This window comes from Trichosurus vulpecula, chromosome 5, assembly GCF_011100635.1.
Source record: "Trichosurus vulpecula isolate mTriVul1 chromosome 5, mTriVul1.pri, whole genome shotgun sequence".
NCBI classification, from domain to species: Eukaryota; Metazoa; Chordata; class Mammalia; order Diprotodontia; family Phalangeridae; genus Trichosurus; species Trichosurus vulpecula.
In genome coordinates, this window is record NC_050577.1 from 160,905,080 (window position 1) to 160,917,404 (window position 12,325).

Genomic DNA, 12,325 nt, shown 5'->3' on the forward strand with positions numbered 1-12,325 from the left:
AAGTCATATTTTCCTTTGGACCATCTCCAAAGTTTCTACATCTATCTTAAGCACTTAGGACATAGTTATCTAATAAGGACCAGGCCGATGTCAAGTACAAGGGAAAGATTACTTCACTGTTCTTTCATGTTGTACTCCTATTAATAAATTATACTATTGTGGTTAGTTTTTTGTTTTCTTTGTTAAATGAGCAAGTGGACTATATATGGTGCTGATTCATAATCCATTGTTTAGCTGAACAGAAGTTTCAAGACTTGTTGGACCATACTTGTACGATATTTTTCTCAGAGATACCCCGCCCCCCAAAAACTAGTTACAAGGTAATATGTATGCGTGTGTGTAAAGTTCTAGAAGGAAAGGCCAAATAAGGGAGTTTAATCATCTAAGGAATTCCAACTTATAATAAAAAGACCAGACTATATTCCAAAAATTCAGTTTAACAAACATTTTATTAAGTGATGCTATGAGCAAGGCACTGAAGGCACAAAGATAAAAACAAAAAGAGTCTATGCCCTAGAAAATAACTAGTTTACTTCAAAGATGCAAGATACAAGAAGGAAATCAGGAGAGAGAATACAAATTCAACGGAAAAGAAAGAGGTGCCATCTGAGCTGAATCTTTAAGGAAACCAAAGATTCTAAGAGGTGGAGATGAGAAGCAAGCACATTCCTGGGATGGTGAACACATACTGTGACTACATGAACAGGAGTAGCGGGGTATCAAATTTTAGGAATAGCTTCTCAGATGACCAATTTGGCTGTAATGTACAAGCTACTGTACTTTTTATTACTTTCATCTAACGGTAAACTGCAACAAAAAAACACACAGGTTTTAAAAGTACATTACTTACCCTTATGAAGCAATGTGTGTCTCATAGTAAATCACCAAGTTCTCTAATGTAGAGTACTTTGTAATATCCTAGTCAATCCACATGGATAAATAATGTACAAAAAAGAAACCAGCTTATTCGTACTGGCTTGCTGCAGCTGAGGATATTTTAGGCAAGAACTACATATTTTTAAAGAATGACAAATTGGCCTAGGTTCTCTATGTAATGCATTATTGATTCTCTTTGTTCCAAACATTTTCCTAGTCAACAACTTCCCAAAAGACTAAAAATTGTATCTTGCTTCCCCAATGAAGCCATATACAATAAATGCTCCTGTCACATCCCTCCTTTTTCCCCCTCCCTTCTTCCTTCTCTCCTTCTCCCTCTCCCTCCCCCCTGTCTTCTCCCTCTTTCCTTCTCTCTCTCTCCCTCTTTAAGAAGAGATTCCCTGTAGGTAAATTAGAATGCTACACACCAACCTGGCCATTTCTTGCCAAGAAAATACCAAACATCATCAATGGTGAGATCTGTTACAGCACCATCTAGTGGCTCCTCAGAAAACAAAAACAAAAAGATTACAATTGACCCTTGCTGAAAACTAGAATCACAATTATTTTTATGGGTAATAAGGACCTTAGAGATCATAAAGTCTAATTCTTTCATTTTGCATGTTGGGAAAATAAAGTGACAGAGGAGTGAAGTGACTTTCACAGAGTGATACAGCTGATTAGTATTGGAGCTAAAACCTAGGTCTTATTTTTTCAGTCCAATATTTTTTTTTCCATTGTGCCACACTAATGCCCTAATTAGAAATGAAGATTACCAATACTTGTTATTTTCCTCTTCCACAGAAAACAACCAAGTGAGTATTTATCTCTATATATGTGTACTCATCATGGCACTGAGAGAATGTTTAATCCATTTGTTATGTCAGTAAATTCCCTGGTCTTTTCTAAAACTCTTTGTTAACTATAGATAATTTTTAAATTTTCTTAATGAAGATCAATAATTGATATTATGTCTCAGAAAGATTTTATTAGTACATACTATCTGAAAAGATCTTGGTAATATCCCCCAAGGAGTTACACTAAACCTATAAAAATCAAGGGCTCTGGAATTCTCAATCCTGTTATTTACTTCCTGTATGACAATGGGCAGCTGGGTAGAAATGTGTATAGACTGCTGGGCCGGAAATTTGGAAGACTCATCTTCCTGAGTTCAAATCTGGCCTCAGACATTTACCTGCTGTGTGATCCTGGGCAAGTCACTTAACCCTGCTGGCCTCAGTTGCCTCATCTATAAAATGAGCTGGAGAAGGAAATGGCAAACCCGCTCCAGTGGCTTTTGCCAACAAAAGTCTGAATGGGGGTCACAAAGAGTCAGACATGACTGAAAAATATCTAAACAACAACAACAAAATTTCATGATCCTGCTAATTAGGGATGACTATTTTGCTTTACGTAAAGGAGGTATAAAAGATGTATATGGAAGTATTTCTACTTTGCTTCTTTAGGAGTTAGAAAGAAGTTCTTCAACCAAATTTGATGGAATTATGGGGAGGTTAGCCACTATTAGTGACCTTGAAAAGGCAGGAAGGCAAGAATGCCAGGTCTAGAGTTAACTTAGAAAGGTTCTCTATTATTAGAAAATATCTCTGACAATGCAAAAGAAAGCCAGCTACGGAGGAAGAACCTAGCTTTTGAGAGGTCACTGGTTACTATGAAAAGAGCTGCTTCAGTTGAATGATGAAGTAAGAAGCCAGACCTCAGAGATTTAAAAAGAAAGTGAGAGGAAAGGAAATGGAGGCCCTAATTAGAGAAAGTCCTCTCAAGGAGATTTTCCATAAAGGGAGGAGACTTATGGGAAGATAGTTAGCAGGGATGCATAGATCAAAGAAAGGATTTTTGGCTAGAAGTGTTGAGTTCCTGTAAGGCACATCTTTCCTATGTTTTCGGACCCCAAATAGCTTACCCTGTCTATGCATGCTCACTTCTTCAATTGATGCTATGTTCATTTATGGGAAGGTGTCCCCAGCTTCACGGGGAGAATATGTTTCATTACTGCTTATGCCATGCCAGTTCAGTAAAAGCTAAAAGCCATCCCACCCCCCTTCTGGGGAACTCAACCTATGATTAAAAATTGCAGAGGGTCATTAACACTCATATGCACATCCTCCCCCTATCCCAAAAGGGTCATTAACATTCATAAGCACATACATGTTCCTTCCTGCCCTGCCACAGAAAACAAATACCAGATTGAGTACCATTATTCATCTAGCCAACTTTAATCTCTTCATTGCTTTACTATATCTACCTAAGAATACAGAATAGAATATTAGGAATTGAGGTATATGTCTTGATACTTTGCATTTCTGTGCCATATGTAAACACTAAGTGGGCAGGTCATGTTTTTTTTTCATTAGCTTTGTGTTTGAATACCAAATGATACTCCGACATACTTATTATGTGCTTTATGCTATTTCTTAGGTTTCCATGTTAAATAGAGTTTTCATTACTCAGTTTAAGGTATTTGTATGTGAACAGAAGAATGCAGAAATAGAAACAATTACCTGATGTTGGCAAAATGGAATATTCACATCCTTGTTCCTTGTATCTCCGACACTAACTTTGTCACCCTACTCCCAACAACCCTCCTCTTCCCAAAATAACCAAGAACAAACCTTTTTTTTTTTTCCTCTTGGCATAGTGCCTGACACATAGCAAACAATTAATAAATGATTGCTGTTTTTTTGACTCCTTAGTCTTGAATTAACCCTAAAAGTACAGGACAAGATTAAAATGCTTAGAAACAGTTAATCAGCTAAGTAGGGACCATTTGGGTTAAATACACAAAGTAATGAGTTGCAAGAGAACTAACAAACAATCAAAGTATTTACACTCTCTTAATAATCACTAATCACATATTCTGCCTAGAAATAATAACACTGGCTCCTACTGATCATATCTTTCCCAAGATAGCTTCAATAAATGTCAGTTAGACTATAATATTCCATGTATTAAAACTTGCTACAAGAGCTATAAACTACATTTCAATTCTCTCCCAGAATGCAACTTTCAAGTCTCATAGCTACAATTTTGAAATTCACCTGAGACATCATATTGAAATGTAATAAATAGCATTGAAAACACTGAAGAATTGGTGGTTTATAATAATGCCAAGGTAAGTGGACCTTAATGTTGGCTCAAGTAAATCTTAATGCAAATAAAAAATTTCATTGACAACTGTCTTGATTGCATTAAAATGCTTTTATTTCCATGTTTTTAAACTTCCAGAATAATTTTTAAACTTCTAGAATAATTATGACTCAATATCATAAACACTAGATACACTAACTTCAATATTTTTAATTATGAGAGGAATTCATATTACCACTAGAAAAGTGTTTTTAAAACACTTAATTAAATATACATCCAATGAAGCAAGTATCAATATTTCTGATAATCTGATGTAAAAGGAGCATCTATCGAACAAAGAGATCAGCACACAAGGAACAAAGGACAATAAAATATAAACAATTCCAAACTGTGGTGCACCAGGTGGACATTATTTTAATTGAAGACAGATTCAAATTAATAAATTCAATTTCTGCAACTGATGAAGATTTCTGACTGAAAATTTAAATAAAGGAATTACTATAAGCAGCCACATCTACCACATATTTATCATATGCTTTGTGGCAGTTTCCAAGGCATTTAGAATTTAAAAATGTTACAAAAGTGCTGCAAATAATAGAAATATAGATAGTAAATCATTATCAAAAACTGAAGGACTTGGTAGATAAATGTTTGAGAGAACATTCTTACACAGAAGAGAATGAATATTCTTGGTTCCCATTGTAATGGTAATTAAATTAAAAGGACTTAGTAGCTCATGCATTTCACTTTCAAGACAAGTGGATTAATAGGAATCACACCAGCAGGATGTGAACACTAAATGATTATCCCAATTCATACACAGAGTTACTGTCTTTGAATTGTCTGAGGGTCCATAAAAGGAAGGGGACCCCTATGGTGCATAGCAAAGGTGTATTTGGGGAATTGTGGCTAGGGTGGGAGTAGAGAAGAAAGCAATCTATTATCTCAAGAAACACATCATATTTTCCCCTATATCACCATTCCTTTTCAAAAGGCAACATTTAACTTTGACACAACAATCAAGTCATCTATATAATATTTTCAAGAACTTTTCTTTGAATAGTGAACTTTATTGGGTACAAATATTTAAAAACCATGTCTATACACAATGTGGTCCTGGAAGGCTATTGAGATGCCAAAGAAGGAGATGATAAAATAGAACTCAAAATTAATGACTACTATACCCAGCTGTTTACAGGATCAGCCTCTACTAATAATCTAGCTTTCCATACAAAGATGGATCTTATTTGGTGGCATTTGGGAAACAGACATCATTTCAAATGGTATTTCCACTTAGTATATTTAACAAAATAAAAAGGTCTTTAAACTTGCTTTCTTCCTCTAGTTCAAGCAATGTGAACTTGAGGGGAAATATTATCTTCTTGATTGTGACTCCTTGAAATCAAATTCAGGGAATGCTATTTTATGAGTACTATTTGATGTTTAAGAAGTCTTTTGAGCTATTTCTAATGGTCTTTTAAAGCTTTAAACCAGGAAGTTTTGCTTTGTCAGCCTAAAATCTAACAAGATTTCCAAAGAGCTTGTGTTCATTTTGGTCAAAACCCCCTAACTTTGAAAAGGAATCATGGCTAAGTGCACATCCCCATTTTTACCACCACCCCCATATAAAGAAGAATGGAAATGTGTGAAATATAACACAAGGAAATCATATTTCCTTGTGTTATATTTATATTTATCATTAGCTGGGGAACTCCACCATAATGGATATTTAGAAAATAAAAAAAAAATTCTTTAATGAAACCAGATTTCAGATAAGTGGTACAGTATAGTTCATGAAGCTGGTTTCAGTTAAATAAAGATACCCAATAGACAATGTGGTATAATGAAAGAATAATGACAATAGTTCATGGTTAAATGACACTCTAACATTTATAAAATACCTTTCTTACAACACTGCAAAACTGGCATAATTAGGATAGGGATACGTAAGAACCATGGCAGAATAGCATAATGATAGGTGCACCACTTATATTGTGGGTAATAACATCTAGCACTTATATAGCTCTCAGAAGTTTGCAAAGCACTTTACATATGCTATCTCATTTAATTTTTGCCATATGCCACAGTGGTGGGTACTATTTGAATACCCATTTTACAAATGGTCCATCCCCCACACAGCAAAGTGATCTTCCTTAAGGATAAATGTGACCATATCATCCCTCTGTTGAAACTCCAGTGACTCCCTATCATCTCCAAGATCAAATATAAAACCCTCTGTTTGGCATTCAAAGCCCTTCATAACTTAGTCCTGTCTCTACCTTTGTATTGTAAACTCTATGATCCAGCTGTTTCTTACAAAAAACATTAGCTCCCACCCTCAGGGATTCTCTCTGAACATCCCTTATGCCAGGAATGTTCTTCCTCTTCATCTTTCCTTCCTGACTTCCTTCAAGATGAACAACAACAACAAATTCCCACCTTCTACAGGAAGCCTTTCCTGATCCCTCTTAAAATTAGTGCATTCCCTCTGTTAATTGCTTCCAATTTATCCTGTAGACTAGCTTGTTTGTAGGATGATTTGCATGTTGTCTCTCCCATTACTTCTTGAGAGTGGGGGCTGTCTTTTACCTTTCTTTGTATGCTCAGCACTGAACACAGTACCTGACACAGTACACGTGTAATAAATGTTTACTCTGTGATTGAATGGTTTGCTCAATTACACTGCTAGTAAGCAATAGAGGCAAGATTCAAACAAAGCTCAAACCTAAGATTCAAACTCTAGACTGAGCACTCCTTCATCAGTACCAGGCTGCATGATGCTTCATTTTAATAGGATTCAAGGGATCATAGGATTATAGATGAAGAACTAGAAGGGAGCTTTGCTACCTTTTAACATGACCCATTCATTTTATAGATGAGAAGCCCAGAGTGGTCCTCCAAGATTTGTTGCTGTGGTTCAGTTGTTTTAGTGGTACCTAACTCTTTGTGATCCCATTTGAGCTTTTGTTGGTAAAGATACTGAAGTGGTTTGCCATTTCCTTCTTCTGCTCATTTTACAGATGAGGAAATTGGGGCAAACAAGGTTAAATGACTTGCTCAGAGTCATACAGCTTGTACATGATCAAGGCTAGATTTGAACTCAAATCTTCCTGATGCCAGGCTGGGCACTTTATCCACTGCACCACCTCGCTTCCCTTGTCTAAGATTACACGGGCAAAATAAGTGGTGGTCAATTTTACTCGTAGTAATACCTCTGGGGTATTGGGTAATTTTCTACCTCTTTACCATTATTACTACTTTTTTTGGAATTTCTATTATATCGCTGGCATAGTAATTGATGAACTGCTAGCATTTTTTTCTTTTTAAATTAAAAACACTACCATTTAGCCTATAAATACTCTTATGTTAGAAATTACTTATTTTACCTTTCCTGTTGTTGTTTACTGTAAATTTATATTCTGTTTCACCAGAATTTAATCTGAAAACAAATGTTCTAAGAGTGTAGGAAAGTATTTCTTGGGAGGTTTCTGTTATGCAAAATGGCACTGATTAAGTCAGCAAAGTGCTGCAGACAGGCTATTGTAAGCCTCAATTTCATTAATACCCCACTTACCCTATATTCTTACAACCCGCAATTACTAAGATTATGTGTCTCTCTCAACAGGACAAAGAGATACATTTTCAAGCTAAAATGGAGCAAGCTGGTTTATTTAATTTCAAACACTCTTTTCATTAGGCTCACTCTAAACTAGTCTTAAACCAGCATTTAAGTTGGGTCAAGTACAAGTAATTCACTTCTATGACAGGAACACAGACAAAACTGGATTATAGTGACTGTCATATACAACAGCTCCCTGGTGCTATTTACTTCTATATAGCATCCTTCAGAATGAGAGATCACAAAGCTGCTAACAATAGAGAGAGAAGGCCCTCCTGGCTGGGTGCAGCGACTCCCAAGGGGGCCCAGACAAAGGATGATGGATGGTAAGTCAAAGAAAGGTAAGCTTCAGTGGTTAATCTTTCCTGGAAGACTAAGTACAATGAAGTGAGAATAATAAGATGTGAATAGAGGGACAGGAACAGTTAGTAAGGTTTAGTGTCATTTAAGCTAACAATTAGTTTTATTACTGGTATTTAGAGTACTTCCCTCCTTGGGTCATTTCTTGTTTTCATGGTTTCTTTCCAGTTAACATTCCAACTTGCACTTTGATTATTTTATGTGATTATTATGAAGTCATTTTGGCTGAGTAAAATGATAGTATTAGGCCCGTAAGAATAATTTTCTCTCTTATTTTTCAAAGTAGTCTGGAACATATTTCATTTTTTCACTTTACTTCTATAATTACCCATTTGCTATTCTTCAGCATTGCTTTCCCCCTCCTTTTAAATTGGTGGGCAGGCAAGGAAAGGGGCTTTAAAGGAAAAATGTGAAAGAAAAAAAGTTGAGCTAAGCTTCGGAATTACTGAAATGTGAGAGCAGGGAGTTTCAGACATATGAAGTAGGTTTAGAGAATTGAGATTTTGCAAACTGTGAAAAAGCCACAGGAAGGCAATTTGAAGTACAAGGATATCAGATCAGCCTTAGTGAGATTACATGGGAGGCTGAAGCACTCACCAAAATTTCCAGAGGAATACTCATCAGATACAATGACTGATTTGAATTTGCTAAGCCAGTCAAATATATTGTTCAAGATAACAATGATTCCTTAGCCCAACAAGATATGAGCCACTCAAATCGCTGTCTCAGACATCTAAACTAACAACATATAGGAAAATTGAAGTATGTTTAGTAAGGATGAACAGAATTAGGTAAAGTTGGGAGGGGATAAGTGATTAAGGTCTAGGGAAGAAACTTCTTGGCCACTTCACGTGGTAGGGGATTTCCCAATCTTAAAAGACCACAAAATAGTCTATGTCTATGACTTTGTTAATGAATAGGAATTTAGTGTAGTGGGGGCCAGGCCAATGGACCTCTATCTCTGGAGCATGTTCTTTGGTGAAGTCCTCTGTTATATATTGGAAAAAAAAACAAGTTTTCCTATCAAGTAGCTGACCTGTACTTACCTGAATCACTCATGGTCCAATGGACCAAGGGGTCGGATCAACTTTAAGGACAGTTTTGGATCTTGGAATCTTGAGACTGGATATATCTGAAAACCAATTTGAACACTCTAAGGCTGCTGTCAACAGCATCAGAATGATGCGGGTGGTTGCACTGAGTTGAATGGTCATTTGGCTTACATGGTTAGACTGGCTACTGTGAGGGCCTGGGTCCAGCAGGACCAGATTGATCTAGTTCCCTGATTCTTGTGCCATGACACATTAAACACACAGAAACACGATCATTGCAGATGGCAGGAGTTAACTCTCTGTCAGACACATCAATCCTTCTGCCTGTGATCTATGGAGACAATGTTGGCTTCAGGTAATCTATCAGAGAGTAGTGACTGGGAGAGGGGTAGTCTATCTTCATCCTCCATAATCCCTTCTACTACTTCACAGTGCTAAAAACCAGTTTTGAGGATAGAAGGGGAAAAGCAAAGAAAAGGCTAAGAGGGAGGAGTACTTATGGATTAATCACAGGGAAAGGCAGGTGGTTGTATTTAGGAATGAATGGCTAATTTTTATTTTATTTCCATGCCTGCCTTAGGCATAGGATTTTTATTCTTGGTTACATTTTAAGAAGTAAAACTATTTTGTTTATTTTAGATTACTGGCTGTGAGACTGGTTTTATTTACACTAATGTTTCTATCAAGCATAAGCAAGCCAGCAGCCCTAACTATTTTATTTTGACAGACCGAATATGTGTGCTCTGAAATCTGTTGGATTGAGCTTGATATTAAAACAGAGCCATGGCAAAAGCAGATAATTCTGATGGGGCTTTTCAAACAGTGGTAGAGAAGGCTGTCAGAGGTTAGCCACCCACAAAGATGATTTAGATTAAGGCTATAAAAGGCTTGCTTGTGGTTTACAGAACATTGGGAAGAGACAAAGAGAGATAGAAAGAGAGAGAGAGACAGACAGACACAGACAGAGATGGTTGGGAGGGAGAGACAGATGGAGAGAGGGAAGGAGAGGGATGGGGGAGGGACAGGGAGAGGGAGAGGAAAAGGGAGAGGGAGAAGAAGAGAAAGAAAAAGAGAGAGAAAGAAAAACAAGAGAAAGAATGAGCATCTACTATATAATCTCCATTAATAATGCCCCAAAGAATGTAGGAGAAAAATAAGAAGAATTAAGTATATATTGGAATAACAAAATAAGAATAGCCTCATGCTGTGAAAAGCATGGTGTAGTGGGAAAAGCATTGGCTCTTGGAGTAAGGAGAGAAGGAGACAATGGAGTTTGGGTCCCAATTCTGATGGTTATTGTTGTATGACCTTAGGCAAGTCATTTAACTTCTCTGAATTTTAATTTCTTCATACATAAAATGGAGATAGTATTACAACATACTTCACAGTGTTATTATGAGGTAAACAGTTTGCCCATAGTCACATTGCTAATATATGGGAGACCATGAGTCCAGGTCTTTCTTATTCCATGGTCAGCCCTCCATCTATCCACTATCTCATGTTGCCTTTCATACTAAAATTTGTAAAAACTGAAGAGAGACAAATGACATTCTGATATTTTAAATGAATTTTCCAATTGCTTTGTTGGGATGCAAAAAGAAATGTTGGTTAGATGGGTGTTCTGGAATTAAATTTGCAATGTTAGCAATTCACATCTAGGAAATCAGAAAACTCTATAAACCATGTATTGATTTATTGTTTTGTTCACTGTCTAGACTTAAGAAATCAACAGAGAAAATGTAAATAGAATAATCATAAACTCAAAAGTATATTGTGTGTGCTATGAGCTTATCCTTGTCCTTATCTCTCCCCCCTAAAAAAAGCCCCACACATTTGTAATTTGAAATAAAGTACTAATTTAATTTTTAACTACTTCAATATGACAGTACTTCCCAAACAAATTCACTGGGGTGCTCATCATAGCTATCCATTTAGATACCTTCTATTATTAATTAAAACCATAAAAATATACAAAATTAATTATTTTGGGTTATTGGAAATCTTCTTTGCTGGATTATCTATTTATCCAAAAATATAATCAGAACATCTATTATATTTAACCATCAATTAAATTGACTTTCAAAAGCCAATTCTGACTTCTCAGAAACGATGCAAGCTCAACAAAAGTTCTAACAGGTCCATTCAAAATTGAAAAACTTCAAATATAAACTGAAAATAGATTATTATCCAATGCCATGCTGAATAAATTTCAGGAAGGGTCACCACCTGAAGGTTAGTTGTCATGTGACTTGTTTTGTTTTGGCCACAATAACTCAAAAAACTATGACTAAATTATAAAAAAGACAGGTCATTCATCAGAGACGGAAGTACCCAGCAAAGCAGCTTCTTTTAAGGTAATAGTTTTCTTGTTTTGCACATCAGTTAATGAAATTCATTGCCACTTGAAATAAATCATCATCACCATCCACACTAGAAAAATGAATGGATGAAAAATTTTTTTCCAAGCCCATAAAGAGAGACAGCCTGAGGGTTACACTGAAATACACATGAAATATTAAAAGACTCAGAAGGACTCTAGTATATTGGGTAGATTTACATAGAAGATGCATTGAATTACTTGTAAAAAAATAGGCAAAGATGAGAAAAGGTATGGGGGTGTTTTTTATATTCATATAGGTAATGAATACTCACTGCTTAAATCACAGAACTGTATTAATATATCAACAATGATTGTATCATCAAGATAATTAACTATTTTACTATACACAATAATGTGTCTTACTTTCCATTACCAGGACAACAGAGAGGCCTCTGCAGATTCTAAGAGAACTAGTTACATGGTCTGAAAATCAACATGTGCTATTTCCATTGCATTTCTTTCTCAGTACAAGTTGGAAGTCAGGACAAAATGAAAGATATCAGTTTTAAGCCTTTTTTATTTAAGTTATTAATTTGAGCCTACCCTTTTCTTCCTCAATTTAGAAATGAGATTCCAATAAAAAGGGCTTTGCCTTGTGGTCATTGTTATAAAAAAAGTATTCATGTGCCAAAAGGGGGCACTTAGAGTTGAAAGTTTTTCTTGGAAGACAATCTATGCTAGAGCAAATGTGATAATTTGCTATACAATAAGGGCTTTAAAAATACATACTGCAGAAGTAAGTTCTGCAAGTAAAAACTAAAAATCTGATCTTTCAGGTTGTTTTCAGTGGGCACAAACAGTTCATGTGCAAGTAGGAAAGAGTTGGAAGATGTGTGATGTATAATATATTCACTGCAAAGGTAACCAAATTTTTAAATTTTGATAGCTCATCTATATTCATGGCATCAAGTCTTTTACAGCAATATTTCA